Source organism: Miscanthus floridulus, chromosome 16, assembly GCF_019320115.1.
Source record: "Miscanthus floridulus cultivar M001 chromosome 16, ASM1932011v1, whole genome shotgun sequence".
In the NCBI taxonomy this organism is placed as follows: domain Eukaryota; kingdom Viridiplantae; phylum Streptophyta; class Magnoliopsida; order Poales; family Poaceae; genus Miscanthus; species Miscanthus floridulus.
Window position 1 is genome coordinate 54,198,557 of NC_089595.1, and position 21,618 is coordinate 54,220,174.

The 21,618-nt window shown below is 44.0% G+C and overlaps 1 non-coding gene across 1 annotated transcript; it reads left to right on the forward strand.

The window, feature by feature from the left end:
• Nucleotides 1-2,516: 2,516 nt before the first annotated feature.
• LOC136514588 (small nucleolar RNA R71) lies at nt 2,517-2,623 on the forward strand. Its single transcript, XR_010773743.1, has one exon. It is a non-coding gene; the product is annotated as a small nucleolar RNA R71 (small nucleolar RNA).
• Nucleotides 2,624-21,618: the final 18,995 nt, after the last annotated feature.

Consider the following 21,618-nt stretch of genomic DNA (forward strand, 5'->3'; position numbering starts at 1 on the left):
TAAGCTAAGATAGCTTTGCCACTATATACTAACTTTGAGCACTGAGCGCACCTAGTCTGCCAGGTGATATCGGCTTGTAGCCTACATTGAACCTAGACGTGGGGGAGTATGAAGGATGGATAGGGCCATCACCGCCTAACACCTACCATTCAACCATAGGGAACAAGGCAAACAAAGATAGCCTCTAGCCAAGACACCACGTCTACGCTATCGAATACTACTCTAGCATCGAGTAGGGTTATCCTTCTCTACCAGGGCCCTTTACTAGAGTATTCATCACAAGGATGAATGATGAACCTGCAAGTAAATAATGAACAAGACTAAACCCACTAGTAAATAATGAATAAGACTAACCTAAAGTAGAACTCACCACCAAAGATAAACACGAACCTTATACTCCAAGTAGTATTCGAAAGGTAGAGGTACAAGTGGAGCGGAGCCGACGATTCTTAGCATTCCTTCCGCTAAGTGTACAAGGGGCCCCAAGTACACAAGTGGAGGTAGCCAACAACTCTGACACTTCTCAACTCTTACTCACTCACTCCCTACACTAGAACTAGCTAGAGAACTAAGATATGGATGGAGCTCTTCTCTTCTTGTCACATTGTGACTCTTTTGTGTTGTGTTGTGGAAGCCCAAATGGTGTGTGAGAGAGGGGGGTTACCCCTCTACTTATACAAGGCTCTAAGGCGGTTCTCTGGCTATTCTTAGCGTGAAGCCCTGGGCTACACTGCCTTAGCATAGAGCCATGCCATCGCCAGTCGAAGGTGAGGCTGAGGGCGCCAGCAGGGGGCCAGCCTCCCCCTTGGACCGGCTGCCCCTTAACTATGCCACCTCGCCACCACCTTTGTGTGGTAGGCCATGGGATAGACATGGTTCACTGCTCCATGGGGTTTTGCCCCAGTTGAATTAATTTGATGGGCTTCTCCCTTGTTGTTTTGCGCAAATTAGTGTCGAAAACCGCCTTTTAGTGATTTATTCTATGTATTTGTGTTTATGACCTGCAAAATAATGTTGTCCAAATACACGTGGAAATTGATTAATAGTAAATGCATATGTGATTAAAATTGCTAATTTCTCCTCTTTTTGTGACTTATTTGGTGGTCGGATTTGGTCATTAAGGACCGCCAACACAAGGGCTCACCATTTTTAAGTCTAATGAGCAGGACTCTCCTCCTTCAATTCTTGCTTGATGATGGTGCATCCTTCCTAGAGAAGTAGGCGTGGATGCTGATCTTTTTATCTACCATACCTATTTGATTCCTTTACATGGTTGTTTCTTGGGCGGTTTGTTTTAAGGTGTTTATGCATGTCAAACCCATTAAATGGGCATCTTATTGTTTGCCCTTGAATATGAAAGCTAGCATTCCTTGACCCCACATGTAAGACTACATTTGTATTGTTAAGGAATGGTCTCCATAGGCGGAGGGGAACTTCCTCATTGCGGCCCATGTCTAGAATGACAAAGTTCGAGGGGATGTATGTGTCTCAAATTCTCATAGAGATATCTTTGGCTAATCCCTTCGGGTGTCATGAGGTTTGATCCTCCATCTGCAATATGAAATTTGTAGTAGACAAAGGTCCACCCAAAATCTTATCATTTATTGCCTTGGACATGATGTTGATGCTTGCTCCAAGGTCACAGAAAGGCATTGTGGAAGACATGTAGGCCTATTGAGCATGTGATCGTCGGGCGGCCATGATCTTCATTTTTGGTGATGAATGGTGGATCTACAAAATGATCACGGCTTTCCCAACATAGAGGCTTACCAAACCTTGTTGTGACCATTTTAACAAATTCAAGAGAAGTTTCAGGTTTCCCCAGAATCTTTCCTGAATCAGAAACAGGTAATGCGGCAGCAATTTTAGCTATTTGAGTTTTGATCATTTTATTAAAGCCCAATTTATTTTTGGTGGATGAAGATAGGTTTTCAAGTTTAGAATTTATGTTTTCTATCATTTTATCATTATACATTAACTTTTTAGTGAGATTTTTGTTAATTTTAGCTTGACCTAACACTAGGTCTTTCAAGGAAGGTTGATTCAAATTGTAATTTGAATTGAAGTTCAAATTACCTCCTTATGGGTAGGACTGATTGTTCCACCCGTTATTGTTACCTTGTCAGAACCCGTTGTTGATGTATAATGCTTCTTCATGGGTCTCAGGGAAGTTGTTCCCTAAGTGTTCGACTTCTCCATAGACCTCACATGTCATTTGCGAGGCTGTGGCCTTGATGGTGCCCATCATTGCCTCTTTGTCGGTGGCACGTTCATCAAGTCTTTTCAATAATAAATCAATTTTTGTGGCAAGCATATCCATCTCCTTCATGGTATGCATGCCTTTTTGTTGCTTGTGTTCTTCTCCCTAGCTCTGATTGGCCACCATCTACTCAACGAGAGCCGTGGCATCGTTGATGGTGAGGGAGAGGAACACTCCTCTAGTAGTGACATCTACATGCCCCTTCGACATGGGCATGAGCCCTTCATAGAAGTTTTGGAGCATGAGCCAATTATCCATTCCATGGTGTGGGTAGGCCTAGATGTAATCCTATAGCCTCTCCCATAGCTCGAGGATGGATTCCATTAAATTCTGCTAGAAATTTGAAATTTTCCCCCTCAGGGCATTGGTTTTGCCCACGGGGAAAAATTTTGCGAGGAACACTGCAGAACATTTGTCCCATGTGTTGACAACTTCCTTCTCCTTATAAAACCACTATTTTGCCTTCCCCATGAGGGAGAAAGGAAATAGACGGAGCCTTATGCTAGCTAGTGCGATGTCTTTGATGATGATTGTGTTGCACAGCTCAAGGAAGTGTTGCAAGTGCGCATTCGCGTCCTCACTAGGCAAACCACATAATTGGTTCACCTGCACCATCGTGATCAAGCTAGTATGTGGCCCAAAGTTTCTAGCTCCCGTGTTAACAGTAGGCTCAATGAGCACATTGGCAACAACAGGGGTGGAGTAGTCGCGGAGTGACTTGGCCATATCGATAGTAGCGGATGGTGCGTGGGTGACTAGTTCAACTGCCGATGGAGTAGTAGAAGAAGTAGCGGCACAAGACCAACTCTTCCTTTGGAGTGCCTCCGAATTATTAGTGTAGTTGTTTGGCAGATCAAAACCACTCATACATTATCCTGCTTTCATCCACATCTGGAAGAAAACAAGCATAATTTGCATGCATAAACTATGACTACCATTACATGCATGTGCTCATGATCATTTCCTATTAGATTCTTTTCACCTATGCCCTTCTTGGCAATGGTGCTAGAAATGCTTGTTGGCATTTCTTAGCGCAATAACCATGTGTGGAGGTTTTAAGTCCATCATCGGCAACGACGCCAGAAATGCCTGTTGGTATTTCTTAGCACCATCACTAAGATTGAGTTAACCTTAGTGATGCTACCAAGAAACATCAACTACAATAGTTCTTAACGATTATAGAAATATCCACAAGCGTACGAATGTATCATTGTAGCATTTCACCTAGAAGTATTTAGGGTATCATTATTTATATTTTCTTAAAGGCAGGCAAGGTATAAGAGTCTAGAATGAGCATGAACACGATTACATACTTGCATTAGTAAACCAGTACTTTATGATAGGGGAAAACAATATTTCAAGGATAGTGGACACACATCTGAGCCAACCTCAAGGATAAAAGGAAAACAAAGAATAAATGAATGTTCCTAAGTAGAGCTGGCATGGTCAAATATAGCCATGCAAAGAACAACTAATGATCATACAAGTTATAGGATTAGAGTTAGAACTAAGTTTAAGATGAATGGGGAGATCTCCGAGCACTGGTCTGCCAGTAAGCGCGAGAGACTTTAAAACTCCTACATGATACCCAAACATGGGGGATTATAAGGGACAGACAAGGCTATCACCACCTGCCGGCTACCCCTCAACCAGGGCACCGTCATATCTAAAGGTTCCTGTGCACCCGAGCACCACGTTTGTGTACAAAGAAACTACCCATATCCCACTAGGACTCTGACCCTATGGATCCACAAGCAAGAATATGGGCAAACCCAAAGAAATGATGAACCATCACCTCAACCCTAGCTCTACTTCTACTCATACAAACCATATGAATGATTAAGCATGAAGTTGCACATGTTAAGATCATAACACACAAACTATATGCTAGTTCATATATCATGATTATAACAAGACAACTATACTCTAGTTCATATGCACTACTGTATAAATGATATGAGAGCATGACTATGGAAGAACTCTTCATAGTATTATCGATACCAAGATGTCATTCTTCTTCCAAGGAGCCAAGCCCTCCTTGATAGCTTTGCTAGCTCAAATACTACTACTAAAACTAATAGAGTACAAGTAGAGAGAGGTGAGGTGCATAGCTCCAAATGGTGTGTGCTTGAATGGTGAGCTCCTCCTCTTCTTATATAGTGAAGCATGGTCAGTTTGGCGCTGATAAATTAGGAAACCAGCCAAAACCACCTATGCATGGTGGCATGCAACTATCGGAGGAGCGTGGGCCCGAGAGGCGGTGGTGGGGGTGTAGGCGCACCTAGGGTGCGACAACACCCTAGCTGGCCCCACTTGCCATGGCCTTGCTCCTGTGGGCTCTTGGCTGGCCCTGTACCTCTTCTACATCGGTTTCCGGCCCAAATTTGGTGGTTGGATGGGCTTTTGCTTGATTCCTTAGTGTATGATCTGCATTATGCTTTCTCTGATGGCGTATTTCGACTATAATTCCATTGTATTTCCACATTAGTCCTGCAAAACAAATTTCTTCCAATACAACTGGAACTATGTCAAAGTAAAAGCATATGTGTATAAGTTTGCTTAATTTCTCCTATTTTGGATAGTAATTCATGGTCGAATATGATCGTTAGTGACTGCCAATAGCTCCCTCTACTTCTTGTACTGGGCAAGCCTTGTACATCAGGTGGATGGAGTGTCAGACTTGTTGGATCCCTCTACACTTGTACCTCTACAATCGTCTTACTACTTGGAGTAAGAAGTTCGTGTTCAACTTTGGTATTGATTTCTTAAGCAAGTTATCATTGTTACTACTTACTTGCAAGTTCGTCATCCATCCTCTTGGTGGGTCCTCTAGTAGAGAACTCATGATAAAGATAGAAGTTCCTGGCCATCGCTAGAGTAGTGACTGATAGCATAGACGTGTGTCTAAGCTAGAAGTTACCTTTGCTTGCCTCGTATCCTCCGGTTGAGGTGTAGGGGATAGGTGGTGAGAGACCTATCAATCCTTCGTAATCCCCCACATCTAGATATGGCATAGAGCTGCTGGCCAGCATTACTTGGCAGACCAAGTGTGATCAAGAGCTCGAAGTGAGTCTATAGTAGCAAAGTTATCTTCGCTTAAGGTTTCTACCCTTAGAAGAACATCACTACCCTAGTTACTCTTCATCTTATCTTTCTGGAAGAACTAGCTAAGAGACTACTTACACATCCATTCCTTTGGGAAAATACAATACCTTGAATACTTCTGAGTGAAGCGCTACAATGGTGTATCCATGAGCTTGCGGATTCCCTCTGCTTATGCTAAGAAATACCAACAAGCATTTCTGGCGCCATTGGTGGGGAATGGTTGTCGTTTAGTCTCCAAACCTAGTTCACCCGTGTATCCTTTATTTTTACCTTTTTTCTATTTACTATTTTTCAATAGAGCAACCAACCATTCAAAACCTTTCTGCTCCCAAAGGTGAGTTTGTAGAACCACCACAATCATTGAAGCTAATCACAACTTCTAGTTATGAACTCTGCCCTAGCTTCATAGCCATGGTTTGGGAACAAACCTTCTTGGGGTTAGATTATGAAAACCCCTACCATCACCTAAGGAATTTTGACTAGCTCTGTGCTTGCCTGGCCATCATAGGCATGTCACAAGAAACACTTCGGTGGAAATTGTTTCCTTTCTCACTTGATGAGAGGGCGAAACAATGGTATGCCCATAACATAGGGAAGGTAGCTGGCGATTGGGAAGAACTAAGAAACAAATTCTATCATACATTCTTCCCTATATCCTGATTCACTGCCCTATGACAAGAGATCCTCAACTTCCAACAAAAAGAGAAGGAAACCATAGATGTAGCCTGGGACCATTTTTCAATCCTATCAAGGTCCGGCCTAGACTTGTCTATACCAAGCCATGTGCTATTACAATATTTTTGGCTAAGTCTTAGCAAGGAGTCTGCCCTATAGCTCGATATAGCTACCAGAGGTTCTTTTACCCACAAAACCACAGTGGAAGGAGAAGCTTTCCTAGACCGCATTCTAGAGAACACTCCCTACTGGAACCCCTCCATGTAGAGCCTAAGCTAAGCCACGAGGAAGTATCTTTGGCTGAAGCCAAACCCATAACACCTCTAGAGAGACCCTCGCCCAAACCAAAAGTTCTAGAGGAAGATTTCCAACCTTCAGACTTTCCGTATTTCAAGGACAAATTTTTTGAAGATTTTGAAAACACCTCAAATTACTCATGCAAAGGAGGCCACCAGTCCCTGTCACTCCTTGCAATTCCTTAGACAAAGAATTTCTTAGGGAGTCCATCAAGGACTTAACCACCATCATGAGTAGCGAATGGGTAGACGAGGGAGAGCTTTCTTCTAAAGAAATTTAGATTTGTGCCCCCTCTCTACCTATTTGATGTAAAATCCAAGGAAATTGGGTGGATATGTTGTATAATCCAATTGTTGGAGCAAACCTCATGTCAAATTCCTTTGCACTCACCTGTTTGGTGGAAGAACCTTGTGCTCCAACAGTCAAGTCCTTTAGAGTCGCCCACAATCCAGCCTAAAAGGAATTGGGATTCTACACAACATAACACTCCACCATGGCAATGTCTAAATGACCCTCGATTTCCATGTCTTTAACATATTAGATTTCAACATCTTGATAGGGCATCCCCTAGAAAAACTTTTATATATCCACCAAAAATAGGGGATCTTAGCATAAAGATGGGGAGAGACATTTTTTCCATTCCAATCACATGAGCCAAAAACTTGGTGACAGACCCTCTCCCCTATCATGACTTTCCTAAGGAAGTTATGTCAGTTTTACCCTTTGAATCTCCTAAGTCATCCTTAGAAAAGGATGCGAAACTCTTCATAGAAGAAGAGAATGACTTTGGAGAAACCATAGATCTTCCTCAAGAGGAAGCACCGGTATGACCTCCGGTTGAGCTAAAACCCCTGCCCGTTGGCCTATGTTATGCTTTCCTAAATGGTGACAAAGAAACTCCTATAATCATAAGCGACAAGCTTACTGATGAGGAGACGTCCAAACTCATCGCCATCTTAGAAAAACATAGGTCAGTCTTTGGGTATTCTTTGCAAGATCTCAAGGGGATTAGCATGACTCTCTGTACCCATCGCATTCTGATAGATCCTTTGAGTACACCTTCTTGAGAGCCTCACTGTAGGCTCAATAATGCGATGCAGGAAGTCATGAAGAAGGAAGTCCTCAAACTCCTTCATGCTAGGATTATTTATCCCGTACCACATAGTGACTGGGTTAGACCCATCCAAGTGGTTCTAAAGAAAGAAGGAATGACGATCATTAAAAATAATAAAAATGAATTAATTCCACAATGAACCGTCATGGGGTGAAGAATGTGTATTGATTACCGGAAACTCAATGTGGCAACAAAGAAAGACCACTTCCCACTACCTTTCATTGATGAAATGTTAGAGCGGTCAGCGAAGCGTTATTTCTTTTGCTTTCTCGTTGGGTATTTGGGGTATCATCAGATTCCCATCCACCTAAATGATCAAAGCAAGATGACTTTTACATGCCCATATGGAACGTATGCTTATCATAGAATGTCATTCGGGTTGTGTAATGCGCCTGCTTCATTTCAATGGTGCATGATATCTATTTTCTCAGACATGATAGAAGAAATCATGGAGGTTTTCATAGATGACTTTTTAATCTATGGCAAATCCTTTGATCATTGTCTAGAGATTCTTGATAAAGTCTTGCAGAGATGCCAAGAAAAGGACATGATACTTAACTGGGAAAAGTACCACTTCATGGTCCGCGAAGCATCGTTCTCGGGCACCTTGTGTCTAAGAGGGGATTGAGGAAGATAAGGCTAAGATCGAGGTTATCGAGCAACTATCACCCCCATGAACGTAAAGGGAATCCACAGCTTCCTAGGTCATGCGGGGTTCTATAGGTGGTTTATCAAAGATTTTTCACAAATCGCTAGACCCCTTACAAACCTGTTAGTTAAGGATGCACCTTTTAATTTCATAGATGAGTGCTTAGATTCTTTCCACACTCTCAAGAAAGCACTCATCTTAGCGCCAATCATCCAACCACCCAATTGGTCACTGTCGTTTGAGATCATGTGTGATGCTAGTGACTATGTTGTTGGTGCGGTCCTTGGCCAAACCAAAGATAAGAAGCATCATGCAATCGCGTACGCTAGCAAAACACTGATAGGAGCACAACTTAACTACGCAACTACTGAAAAAGAGCTTCTTGCAGTCGTTTTTGCTATTGATAAATTTAGAACTTACTTAGTTGGAGCAAAAGTTATCTTTTACATTGATCATGCTGCATTAAAATATTTGCTCACTAAGAAAGATGCAAAACCCTGATTAATAAGATGGATTCTTCTACTCCAAGAATTTGACATTGAAATAAAAGATAAAAAGGGAGTAGAGAATACCGTTGTAGATCATTTGTCATGTATACAAGTCACTAACATGCAGGAATTGCCAATTAATGACTTCCTACGCGACGACATGCTATTCAAAGTGATGGACTCCAACCCATGGTACACAAACATCGTGAAGTTCATGGTTTTAGGATACGTACCACTGGGAAAAAACAAGAGAAAGCTACAAGCTGAGAGCAAACATCACCTTTGGGATGTCCCATACCTATACAGGGTATGCTCTGATGACTAGTTGAGGAGATGTGTACCAACGGTGGAAGGGTTGCAAATCATCGAGAAGTGCCATGCAACACCATACAGAGGCCATTATGGAGTATTCCGCACACAAGCCAAAATCTAGCAAGGCGGATTCTTCTAGCCGATGATGTACGGTGACACCAAGGAATTCATCCAAAGGTGTTGAAAATGACAGCTGCAAGGTGGCTTCACTGCTTGTAACGCAATGCCCCTCCACTACAATTTGCAAGTGGAGATCATCGATGTTTGGTGTAACACCTCGGGTGTTAGCCTTGCATAACTTGACTTGCATAACATGAGCATGAGCATCAAGCATTCATAAATCATCATTTACAATTGAAACATCTGGTCGAAACATATGAAACATTGCTTGTTATTTCATGTTTCTTAGAACATATGCATATGATCAGGTGCAAATAAATGCTAGTGTGTAATGTTGGTCACTATAACACCTTAGCTACACTTAGGTTAACAAAAGGAACCTTGTTCATGAAGGCCACATTTCTTGATCAAAGCATTTAAGTGTTATTTCATGTGTTGACCTGAATGACTATATGTGTGACTACTTCATGAAATGCTTGAATGACCTTGAAAATTGTTTTAACATGCTTAGAGTATCATCATGAACAACTTTGGTATTTAGGGCTAGGGCTAAATTGGTCATTTGGCCATGGTTTGAATGTGCATCATGATTTTAAAGTGACATGTTTGACTAAAGTTGAACTAGGTGTTAGGAACCTTGCATGGAGGAGTTCACTAAAGCAAAGTTGTAGTGTTTGACATAAGGAACAACTTTGATTTTTGGGCCTTTGACTGAATCAGCTCCTAACATGTGTGAAATTGGGTTTCAAAAATCAGAGAAATCACAAATTCTACACTTAGCAAATTTTGCTAAGTCGTGAAACCCTGACAGCCTGACAAGCTAACCTTCAGGGCTTTATAACTCGAGTTTGGGTGAGAATTAGAGCTCGATCATTGAACAACAATTGAAGCTGGTACATAGGGCTATAAATTTTGTTTAGACGACTGATGCTTTGGAGCAACGAATTAGCGGGAAATTCAGCGTCAAATCTCGTCGTCAGGCTCGGCCATCGCGCGACTGACGAAACTGAATCGCGTTTGATCATGGCCGACCGGTTTCAGGCCTTGTGCGCCGCGTGTCCCCGGCGGCGGCCGCGCGTCGCCAGCGCCCTGACCGCGCAGGCCACGCCGCGCCCGGGCGTGCCTTCTTCACGCCAACGCCCGCCCGCACTCACTCGCGCTCCATTTCAGCTTCGCCTCGGCCTCTTTTCTTCGCCGCAGCAGCAGCCGAGCGCCCTCAGCTCCGCCGTCGCCATAGCCCCGCGCAGCTCACGCCCGGCCACTCCCGCACCACCGTGATAGCTCCACCGTCTTCCCCGCACCCCGTAGCTTCTTCCCGTGCCCGCCATTCGCGCTTGGTAAGCCTCCACCGCGTGCACAGGCTCGCTGGAGTTCCGCCGTGAGCCCCGTCGTCGTGGCCACGCCGCTACAGTCCTCCTCCAGCTCTGTTAGCTAGCGCACTAGGTCCTCCAGCGTTCGTAGATGCTTGTCCACGCGTTGATTTGAACCCCCGTAGCCTTCACCGGCGTTTCACCGTCGACCCGCACCTCCACCCCGCCATGGCCGCCGCCGTAGCCGCTAGCTCCGATGAGAAGGCCACCCAAGTAGCTCAATCGCTCCGCTAAGTCGAGTAGGTCATCGTGTTATGATGTCACCGCCGGCGAGTTCGCCGTCGACGAGCTCTGGCCGCGCCAGCACCGCGCAGCACCGCTGCTCTGCTTCGGGTCGATGACATGTGGGGTCCCCTGACCACCGGGTCCCACCGGTCAGCGACTGCAGTAGTGAAGGATGGCTCATTTTGATTCCAGTTTTTGATTTGTTTTGTTATTTTTGTATCTGCAGTTTGCTAACTCCAAAAATGTTGAAATAAATATGGTTGTGTTCCTTAAGAAGTGTAGTATTTAAGAAAAATATGTTCTTGGATTCAACAGTAGAAATTTCTGGAGATTTAAATAGGGTTTGCAAATGTGCTTTTTGAATGCATTCAAATTTGTTTATTTTATATCTAGAGTTCCTGTGCTCCAAAAATTATGAAATTTTTGTGGTAGGCTATTCTTGTCATACCTAAGCTTGGATAAAAGTTTGAGGACCAGTGCATGTGTAGATCTATAGTTATAGATTTTTCTTTTATAAATAGTTAATCCTTGCATGAATTTTTATAAATTCATTATGAGTCCAAAATTCATGAAATTTGTTGGAGGTGATACTAGTACCATATGGATGTTAAGAAAAATAAGAAATCTGTTGCTTGACACTTTTCAATAGGATTTTCCATTTATGCTATTTCAAGCCTTGCTTCCTTATCATTTTTGTATAGAATGTTCTACTTAGTAAAATGACCTGAAATTTTTATAGTAGTCCTTTGATAGCATTAGTAAGGCTCTGTAAATTTTTGAGAATTTATTAAGCACATCTGATATATATTTATTATTTAACCTAGATATCTGAATAAAATAATAAAGGCAATTTAATAAATAGTTTGGGCTTTGCCATTATATTATCTTAACTATGTTTGGTATGCTTAAACTGTTGGTAGGTTCTAGGTTGTCAATTTGTGAATAATTACATGAAGTAGAGGTGTTATTACTTTATATTGCATGTTAAGTCATTTCCGGACTGATTCTAGAAAATGATGAGTTGCATGTTGAAACTGATGTAGACTGTAAAAATGGTTAATAACAAAGTTGTAGAAAATTTGATAAGCTTTCCAGAAAGTCCAAGATCACTAGATTTGGAATTGTCGAACTCCAGTTATGAGTAAAACAAATAGATACTGTTAATGGCATAGTCGATGCTTTGTAGAAGTAGTTAAGTAGTAAGCAAGAAGAGATATGCACCTACTCAAACAACGTGATGCACTTGTTAACATATATGCATTCGTAATACTCATACCATACTCATGCATCTAGGATCGGAGGAAGAGATCACGTTGCTGGAATTCGAAGAAGCCGAGGAAGGGAACCCGCAGGAGAATCCGCAAGTCCCCGCTCCCGAAGGCGTGGAGCAGAACCCTGAAGAGCTTCCGGAGTGCCCTGACCATCGTCCTACTTCCTTTCTGCGAGGCAAGCCCCGGAGCATTATAAGTCTCCCAGTAATTTACAAATGTTTACTTACGTATTTATGATTGATGCATTAGGTTATAAGAGTTGAATGAAACCACTTGATGCATGTACATTCCTTGTCCAGATATTAACCCTTTAACCGGTATAGGTCCAGGATCGAATTTATGCTTAGCCATGCTTAGACCGGTAGAAGTCGGGTGATGTCCTGTCACCTGCGAGATATAGGTGGATACCGGAGCACGGTTGGCTATATCTGCTATCGTGGAACAGAACCATGTGGTAAAAGTAAATTGAGACCGGACGGGAGGTCGATAGGGAAGCAACAAGGCATGGAGGTCTTGGGTGTGGACTTATCCCCGTCTGTGTCGATCAAGGACCGTACCGTTGTTGGAACTTCTGACAAGATTGAACGCATGCCTCTCACTTAGCTGGCCGGATAACTCGTTCCGACCGCGAAGCCGAGTAATTCAACTCAGGCCGGGAATCGTTCTGTTGTGCGCTCCTTCCGGGGAACGATCAGACTGAGCCCAAGGGCAGGTTTGGCCTGAGCATCCTGGCATCTGGTGTTCCAGATTGTGCGGCGCAGTACGAACCCGCGAAATGTGTACCGGAGTTGTACCAAAGGTGACCTAAGACTATCGTGGCTGATAGATCTGGGTTTGTGTTAGGAATAAATTCCCAGCTGGTTGAAATCGATTCGAATCGCCGTCTCTCCCGGATAGTGAGAAACTTGGCTAGCTCCAACATCGTAGTAACTGTGTTATGAAACATGATGGTTCAAATGAATATGGAATTACAATACTTGCTATGGTTACTATTGTATGATTCTAAATAATATACCACATGTTTGGCATAGGATAGTTGCTAACCTAGAAATGGATAGTTATAATTAACTTGATAAAAGAATCACAACTGTACAACGGTTAATTGCCTTTTTCGCAAAATGTTGTCAAGTTACGCCCACTTATACAGCCGTGCATAATCCTTGGAGTCATTTTATTTCTGGTTCATGACGGGTAAGTCTAGCTGAGTACCTTCTCGTACTCAGGGTTTATTTTCCCATTGTTGCAGATGGCACTGTGTATCATGGTTATTGCAAGAGTTGCTTCTATCCTGCTGTGGATGAGGAGTAAGCCTTGGGCAGGCTTCCCTAGTAATTCCTATCCTTGCTTTTGTGGACCGTGATCTGGTTTGGCACTGTAGTAAACTATGTTGGAAAACCTTATCTCAAACTTATTTGCTTCCGCTTTCGTTTATCAAACTTGTTATGTAATAACTCTTATTCGTACTCTGATGATGAAACGTATCTGTGAACTTTATGTAATATGTGGCATGTATGTTGAATCCTGTACGATCTTGGTTGTTGTAAATCGTTTATCGAGACCCGTCGTGGTACTCGACGGACTACCGGGTTTATATGGGTTCAAGTATGACAGTGCGACCGCTTGCGGATTGCCATTATACTTGTATTCTTATAAATTGGTCGGTTCTGCGACAGCTGGTATCGGAGCAAGATTCAACGTTAATTGTCACAAGTGTATTTAAAACAAAAGTTTTTGTTTCCGAAAACCCTTCTTTAGCAACTAATAGTTATATAATAGGTATTTGAAATCTAAAGTGTGCCAATGATCACTTTCCTTATGCCCAAATTAAGGATTATTAGGTGGCTAATTAAGTACTAACATGGGGGTTTTTACTTCGTCGTCCATACGGCGTGCTATAGTATGGATGCCATTCACTTGAGTGGTAATGTATGGATCACTGCCTCTACGCCAAGGTAAGATGAGTGTATGACCGCAAGATGTGAGCGTGCGGTCAGGAAGAGTTAGCTTTGGTACGACTATGTATACATGCTTGCATGTGTATATGGTACGTATTTAATTGTGGGTTTAAATTCTTGTCGGGTAGATTGATATGGAAATATATGTATGGGTATACATATATGGAAGTATTTACAATTACATTCTGCATACTCATTATGGGTTTAGGGCTGAAATGAAATTTTATGCAGGTACACTAACAACGAAACGTGTAGCTCGACTAGTTACGCTATTTATGAGAGAACGTATGTATGCCACCGTGTCTACCGTTAGAAACAAATTTTCCTAAGTTTGTGAGGACGTACGGCACGAGCATGCATCATGTTAAAATACCATTCACATAATTACAATTGTTTCTCCCCTTATAAAGATTCTTACTCGGTTATGTAACTCTTATCCATTATGGCATTGTCTCACCAAAGGGTACATGTTGATGGTGCAGATGGCACGCACCAAGCAGACTGCTCGCAAGTCCACCGGAGGTAGAGCTCCTAGCCGTCAGCTTGCTCCACGTACCCGTCAACGTCACACGTTCCTTGGAGAGTTTGGGATGCCTACACTCTTATGGAGAGTGCTAAGCTATGTAGGCTATCCTGATGGAATGGAACCCCGCTACTTCTGGGCGAATGAGCGGTTGGGAGAAGGTCTCTTAGTTACTGTGGAGGCCGTTGTCCGTCCCCGAGGTGACGATTCTGAGTGGACAGGCTGGTGTTATGAGTCGACTGGTAGGACTGCTGAAGAAGCAGCTGGCAGGGCAGCTTTTGGGATCCTGAGGGATATCATGGATCGTTTTCCTCAGGAGCTGGCAGCCGCTTTGGTTGGAGTCTTTCCAAGAGGTAACCCCTCCACTGACTCATGGCAGCAGGCAAGAGGAAGACCCTTGGAAATTGGTGCAGCAGAAGGGCAGAACAGCGATAACCCTGCCATGAGCGCCATGTTCGCAGTGATGAGAGTGTTAGATGGAGTTGAAGGTAGCCTCAGACGTGTGTCTGGTGCTCTTGGTCATGCCCGCGAGGACCGACGTCAGCTTCAAAGGGAGCACGACGCCGAGATAGAAAGGCTCACCGAAGAGATGACTAGGTTAACTCACCAACGGAATGCAGCCTGGTCCAGGGAAGATGTCCTGAGAGCCCGACAGTTCGAGCTGGGACAGCAGCTGGCCAATGCGGAAGAATACAACGATAATCTGCATGAAGAGGTTCACCTACTGCACAATCAGCTCCACCCTTATGTACCACCTGGAGCCGCAGAAATGGATCTAGAGGGGTACGAGGAAGAAGAAGAAGTGGCACCTGAAGCAGAAATACAACCTGGGGAAGAAGATGATTCTGCATCTGACCTCGATAGTGATCATGATGAGGATTAGATCACTTAGCGTGTAGTGGGAAGATTAATGTATCACCTTTATTTATGTAATGGACCTGTAGTCCAAGTTGGCATTAGTAACCAGACTATCATGTAATGATAATCGCACGTTGGGTAAACGTTAATGCAATTTTAGTTCCTTGTCGGTCATCACGCTTTAACTTGCATGCGTTATGAGCACGATAAGTGGTCAAATTGGCGATGTCATGTTGCGAGAATGAATTATTATGCCTCTGTTTTTATTGTGCTTTCGAGAATTTTTCTCCAGTAATTTCAGTTTGGCATGAGTACCTAATTCGTCTGCAATCTCTTGGCATCGACCCATAATCGCGTATTGTTGCAACTTCGCAGATGACGCGCACCCGTGCAGGAGCTAGTAGCGGTCAGGATGGCAACCAGGATGACTTGCCACCCCCACCGCCACCGTCTGCTCAGGAATTCTTTACCCAGTTCCTGGGTAGCCAGAGGACAATGGAAGAAGCCTTGCGCCTCATCGCGCAAAACACTGCTCGTGGCCACCCACAGCAACCAGGGGCCGAGCCAAATCAGCACAGTTCATTCAAGGAGTTTCTGGACACGAAGCCTCCGATCTTCAAGGTGGCTGAGGAACCACTGCAGGCCGATGAGTGGCTGAATACCATCGAGCAGAAATTTCGTCTGCTAAGGGTCACCGAGCACCTGAAAGCGGAATATGCTTCTCATCAATTGCAAGGACCAGCAGGAATCTGGTGGACGCACTTTCTGTCGTCTCTGCCTGCTAATGCGAGAGTGACCTGGGATCAATTCAAGTTGGCTTTTAGAGGACACCATATTCCCCCGGGCCTGATGCGCATGAAAGCAGCAGAATTTATGAGGCTCACTCAGGGAACCAAGTCACTCACAGAATATATGCACGCATTCAACAACTTGTCAAGATATGCTCCCGGTTTCGTGGACACAGAAGAGAAAAAGATTGAGAGTTTCAAGCGAGGGTTGGGTACCAAACTAATGAAGACTATGGCAAATTCTCGATGTGCCACGTACAATGAGTTTATTAGCGATGCCTTGACCCAAGAAAACCACAACAACCTGCATGCAGTTGCTAAGGGTCGTAAGAGGGCATATGAGGCCAGTGCATCCGGATCTTTTCAGTCAAAAGCGCCTATCGCAGTTAGGCCACCATTTCGTCCACCTGCATCCAAGTTTAGGCCTCCACCACCGAAAGCTCAGAATAACCGGCCACAGAAACCGTTTCGTAAGGCGTTCACTATTGCCTTACCAAAAGGGAATGGTAATCAGGACAGCTCCACCGGATTCAAAAGTAATCAACCTTGTTTCAACTGCAACCAACTAGGTCACTGGTCCAAGGAGTGCCCCCACCCCAAGAGGAATGGCAACCCAAATTAGAACAATCAAAGGCAGATGAATGCCAGGGCACGTCAGGGACAAGTGCATTATACCGCTGTGGAGGAAGTGCCCACCGGAGAAGTTGTCACGGCCGGTATGTTTCTCGTCAACAAACACCCCGCTGTTGTTTTATTTGATTCAGGAGCTTCTCATTCATTTATGAGTCAAGCATTTGCATCTAGACATGATCAAGAAATAATTGAAGTAAGTAAAGGGGGTTTTAACATAAGTTCAGCAGGGGGAACTGTTACTACCAAAAAGATAGTCAAAAATGTACTCATCTTGATACAAGGGCGGGAGTACACCACAGATTTGATAATATTGCCGGGGTTGTCGATAAGTGTAATCTTAGGCATGAATTGGATGAAGTATCATGGTGCTCTTATTGACACTAGCACCCGTACTATCATGTTGAGAGAACCCACGGGAGGGAATGCTTTTCTAGTTCCACTCTCCCGCGATTTCGAACCCCAACATTTAGCCTGTGCTATCCAAGCCACCACCATATGTGATATTCCCGTGGTTTGTGAGTTTCCGGATGTATTTCCAGAGGAATTACCAGGTCTACCACCGGATAGGGATGTGGAATTTAAGATCGAATTAGTGCCAGGTACCGCACCCATATCCAGAAGGCCCTATAGAATGCCACCCAATGAGTTAGCAGAACTCAAGGTTCAATTGCAAGATCTATTGGACAAAGGTCTTATCCAGCCTAGCTCATCTCCGTGGGGATGTCCAGCATTGTTTGTGAAAAAAAAGGATAAGTCACTAAGGATGTGTGTAGATTACAGACCACTAAATGCTGTGACCATCAAGAACAAATATCCGTTACCCCGCATCGACATCTTGTTCGATCAGCTAGCGAAGGCAAAAGTATTCTCCAAAATTGACTTAAGATCAGGTTACCATCAGATAAAGATCAGACCAGAGGATATACCGAAGACTGCCTTCTCTACTAGGTACGGCTTATACGAGTATTTGGTTATGTCTTTCGGACTAACAAATGCTCCAGCCTACTTTATGTACCTAATGAACTCGGTATTCATGCCCGAACTTGATAAGTTCGTGGTCGTGTTTATCGATGACATATTGATTTATTCAGAAACTGAGTCAGATCATGAAGAGCATCTGAGGATTGTCCTATCCAGACTAAGGGAACATAAGCTTTATGCCAAGTTTAGTAAATGTGAATTCTGGATGAGCAAAGTACCTTTCTTAGGTCACATTTTATCCAGAGATGGAATCTCAGTAGACCCATCAAAGGTGCAAGAGGTCATGGATTGGAAAGCCCCAACTTCGGTGCATGAAGTTCGGAGTTTCCTAGGGTTAGCAGGATACTATCGTCGGTTTATTCCAGACTTCTCAAAGATAGCTAAGCCTATGACCAGACTACTTCAGAAAGATGAGAAATACAAGTGGACACCAGAATGTGAAACAGCTTTTCACACCCTCAGAACCTTGTTGACTACAGCACCAGTGCTAGCACAACCAGACATTGAAAAGCCTTTTGATGTATTTTGTGATGCATCAGGAATAGGTTTGGGATGTGTACTTATGCAAGAAGGGAGAGTAATTGCATATGCCTCTCGGCAACTGAGAAAACATGAAGCCAACTACCCTACACATGATTTGGAACTTGCAGCCGTTGTCCATGCACTAAAGATATGGAGACATTACTTGTTGGGTAATGTATGTCATATCTATACTGACCACAAAAGCCTCAAGTATATCTTTACCCAGCCAGAACTGAACATGAGACAACGTAGATGGTTGGAATTGATTAAGGACTATAATTTGGAAGTGCATTACCATCCGGGTAAAGCAAATGTAGTAGCTGATGCACTTAGTCGGAAGTCCCATTGCAACACTATGGAAGCACTATTGGAAGATGGATTCAACTTGTTACATCCTGCCGTACTCCATAATATCACAATCAGTTGTTCGCTGGAGAGCCGAATCATAGAGCTACAGCAGACAGATGTAGGAATAAGTCACATCAAGAGAAAAATGAAAGAGCAAGAAACAAAACGCTTTAGATTGGACGAAAGAGGTGTATTATGGTTTGAGGACCGACTAGTGGTGCCAAAAGACCATGAGCTAAGGAATCAGATTTTAGAAGAAGCTCACTCGTCCAAATTGTCTATCCACCCGGGTAGTAGTAAAATGTATCAGGATCTAAGAAACCGTTTTTGGTGGACTAAGATGAAGAAAGAGATCGCAGCCTATGTTGCAAGGTGTGATAACTGTAGCAGAGTGAAAGCCGTCCATATGAAAACCGCTGGATTACTTCAGCCACTGCCTATCCCAGGATGGAAATGGGAGGAGATCAGTATGGACTTTATCACAGGCCTTCCAACAACGCCCCAAGGTCACGATTCGATCTGGGTCATTGTTGATCGTCTCACGAAGTCAGCCCATTTTGTACCAGTTCACACAACATATCACGCGGGTAAATATTCTGAGTTATATGTTTCCCATATCGTGAAGTTACATGGAGTACCCCGGACCATAATATCGGATAGAGGACCGCAGTTCATAGCTCGTTTCTGGGAACACTTACACCAAGCTTTGGGAACCAAACTAATCAGAAGTTCAGCTTATCATCCGCAAACTTCAGGACAGACAGAGAGAGTAAACCAAATTCTAGAAGATTTACTTAGAGCTTGTGTTATATCTTCAAAAGGGTCATGGGAGAAATGGTTACCGTTAGCTGAATTCTCCTATAACAACAGTTATCAAGCGAGTATCAAGATGGCCCCATTTGAAGCCTTGTATGGCAGAAAATGCAGAACTCCATTGAATTGGATTGAGCCCGGTGAAAGGAGATATTTTGGTATTGATTTTGTCAATGAAGCCGAAGAACAAGTACGTATCATCCAACAACACATGAAGGCAGCTCAATCAAGACAGAAGAGTTATGCCGATAGAAGAAGAAGACCACTAACTTTTAAAGTAGGTGACTATGTGTACTTAAGAGTATCACCCATGAAAGGTGTAAAGAGATTTGGGATGAAAAAGAAGCTTTCACCAAGATATGTAGGGCCATACAAAATCTTGGAACGAAAAGGAAACGTTGCGTACAAGCTACAACTGCCACCAGAGATGAGTGCAATCTTTGATGTGTTCCATGTTTCGCAGCTAAAGAAATGTCTTCGAGTACCGGAAGAAGCTATCGCACCCACCAACGTGCAGCTTCAATCAGATCTGACCTATGAAGAAAAGCCAATTCGAGTATTAGAAGTGATGGAGAGAGTGACAAGGAGTAAGATCATTAAGTTCTATAAGGTGGTGTGGAACAATCATAGTGAACAAGATGCTACATGGGAAAGAGAAGATTATCTGCAAGAAGTTTATCCCGCCTTTTTCCAAGAATGGTAGGTCTTGCAAATCTCGGGACGAGATTTTTATAAGGGGGAGGGGCTGTAACACCTCGGGTGTTAGCCTTGCATAACTTGACTTGCATAACATGAGCATGAGCATCAAGCATTCATAAATCATCATTTACAATTGAAACATCTGGTCGAAACATATGAAACATTGCTTGTTATTTCATGTTTCTTAGAACATATGCATATGATCAGGTGCAAATAAATGCTAGTGTGTAATGTTGGTCACTATAACACCTTAGCTACACTTAGGTTAACAAAAGGAACCTTGTTCATGAAGGCCACATTTCTTGATCAAAGCATTTAAGTGTTATTTCATGTGTTGACCTGAATGACTATATGTGTGACTACTTCATGAAATGCTTGAATGACCTTGAAAATTGTTTTAACATGCTTAGAGTATCATCATGAACAACTTTGGTATTTAGGGCTAGGGCTAAATTGGTCATTTGGCCATGGTTTGAATGTGCATCATGATTTTAAAGTGACATGTTTGACTAAAGTTGAACTAGGTGTTAGGAACCTTGCATGGAGGAGTTCACTAAAGCAAAGTTGTAGTGTTTGACATAAGGAACAACTTTGATTTTTGGGCCTTTGACTGAATCAGCTCCTAACATGTGTGAAATTGGGTTTCAAAAATCAGAGAAATCACAAATTCTACACTTAGCAAATTTTGCTAAGTCGTGAAACCCTGACAGCCTGACAAGCTAACCTTCAGGGCTTTATAACTCGAGTTTGGGTGAGAATTAGAGCTCGATCATTGAACAACAATTGAAGCTGGTACATAGGGCTATAAATTTTGTTTAGACGACTGATGCTTTGGAGCAACGAATTAGCGGGAAATTCAGCGTCAAATCTCGTCGTCAGGCTCGGCCATCGCGCGACTGACGAAACTGAATCGCGTTTGATCATGGCCGACCGGTTTCAGGCCTTGTGCGCCGCGTGTCCCCGGCGGCGGCCGCGCGTCGCCAGCGCCCTGACCGCGCAGGCCACGCCGCGCCCGGGCGTGCCTTCTTCACGCCAACGCCCGCCCGCACTCACTCGCGCTCCATTTTAGCTTCGCCTCGGCCTCTTTTCTTCGCCGCAGCAGCAGCCGAGCGCCCTCAGCTCCGCCGTCGCCATAGCCCCGCGCAGCTCACGCCCGGCCACTCCCGCACCACCGTGATAGCTCCACCGTCTTCCCCGCACCCCGTAGCTTCTTCCCGTGCCCGCCATTCGTGCTTGGTAAGCCTCCACCGCGTGCACAGGCTCGCCGGAGTTCCGCCGTGAGCCCCGTCGTCGTGGCCACGCCGCTACAGTCCTCCTCCAGCTCCGTTAGCTAGCGCACTAGGTCCTCCAGCGTTCGTAGATGCTTGTCCACGCGTTGATTTGAACCCCCGTAGCCTTCACCGGCGTTTCACCGTCGACCCGCACCTCCACCCCGCCATGGCCGCCGCCGTAGCCGCTAGCTCCGATGAGAAGGCCACCCAAGTAGCTCAATCGCTCCGCTAAGTCGAGTAGGTCATCGTGTTATGATGTCACCGCCGGCGAGTTCGCCGTCGACGAGCTCTGGCCGCGCCAGCACCGCGCAGCACCGCTGCTCTGCTTCGGGTCGATGACA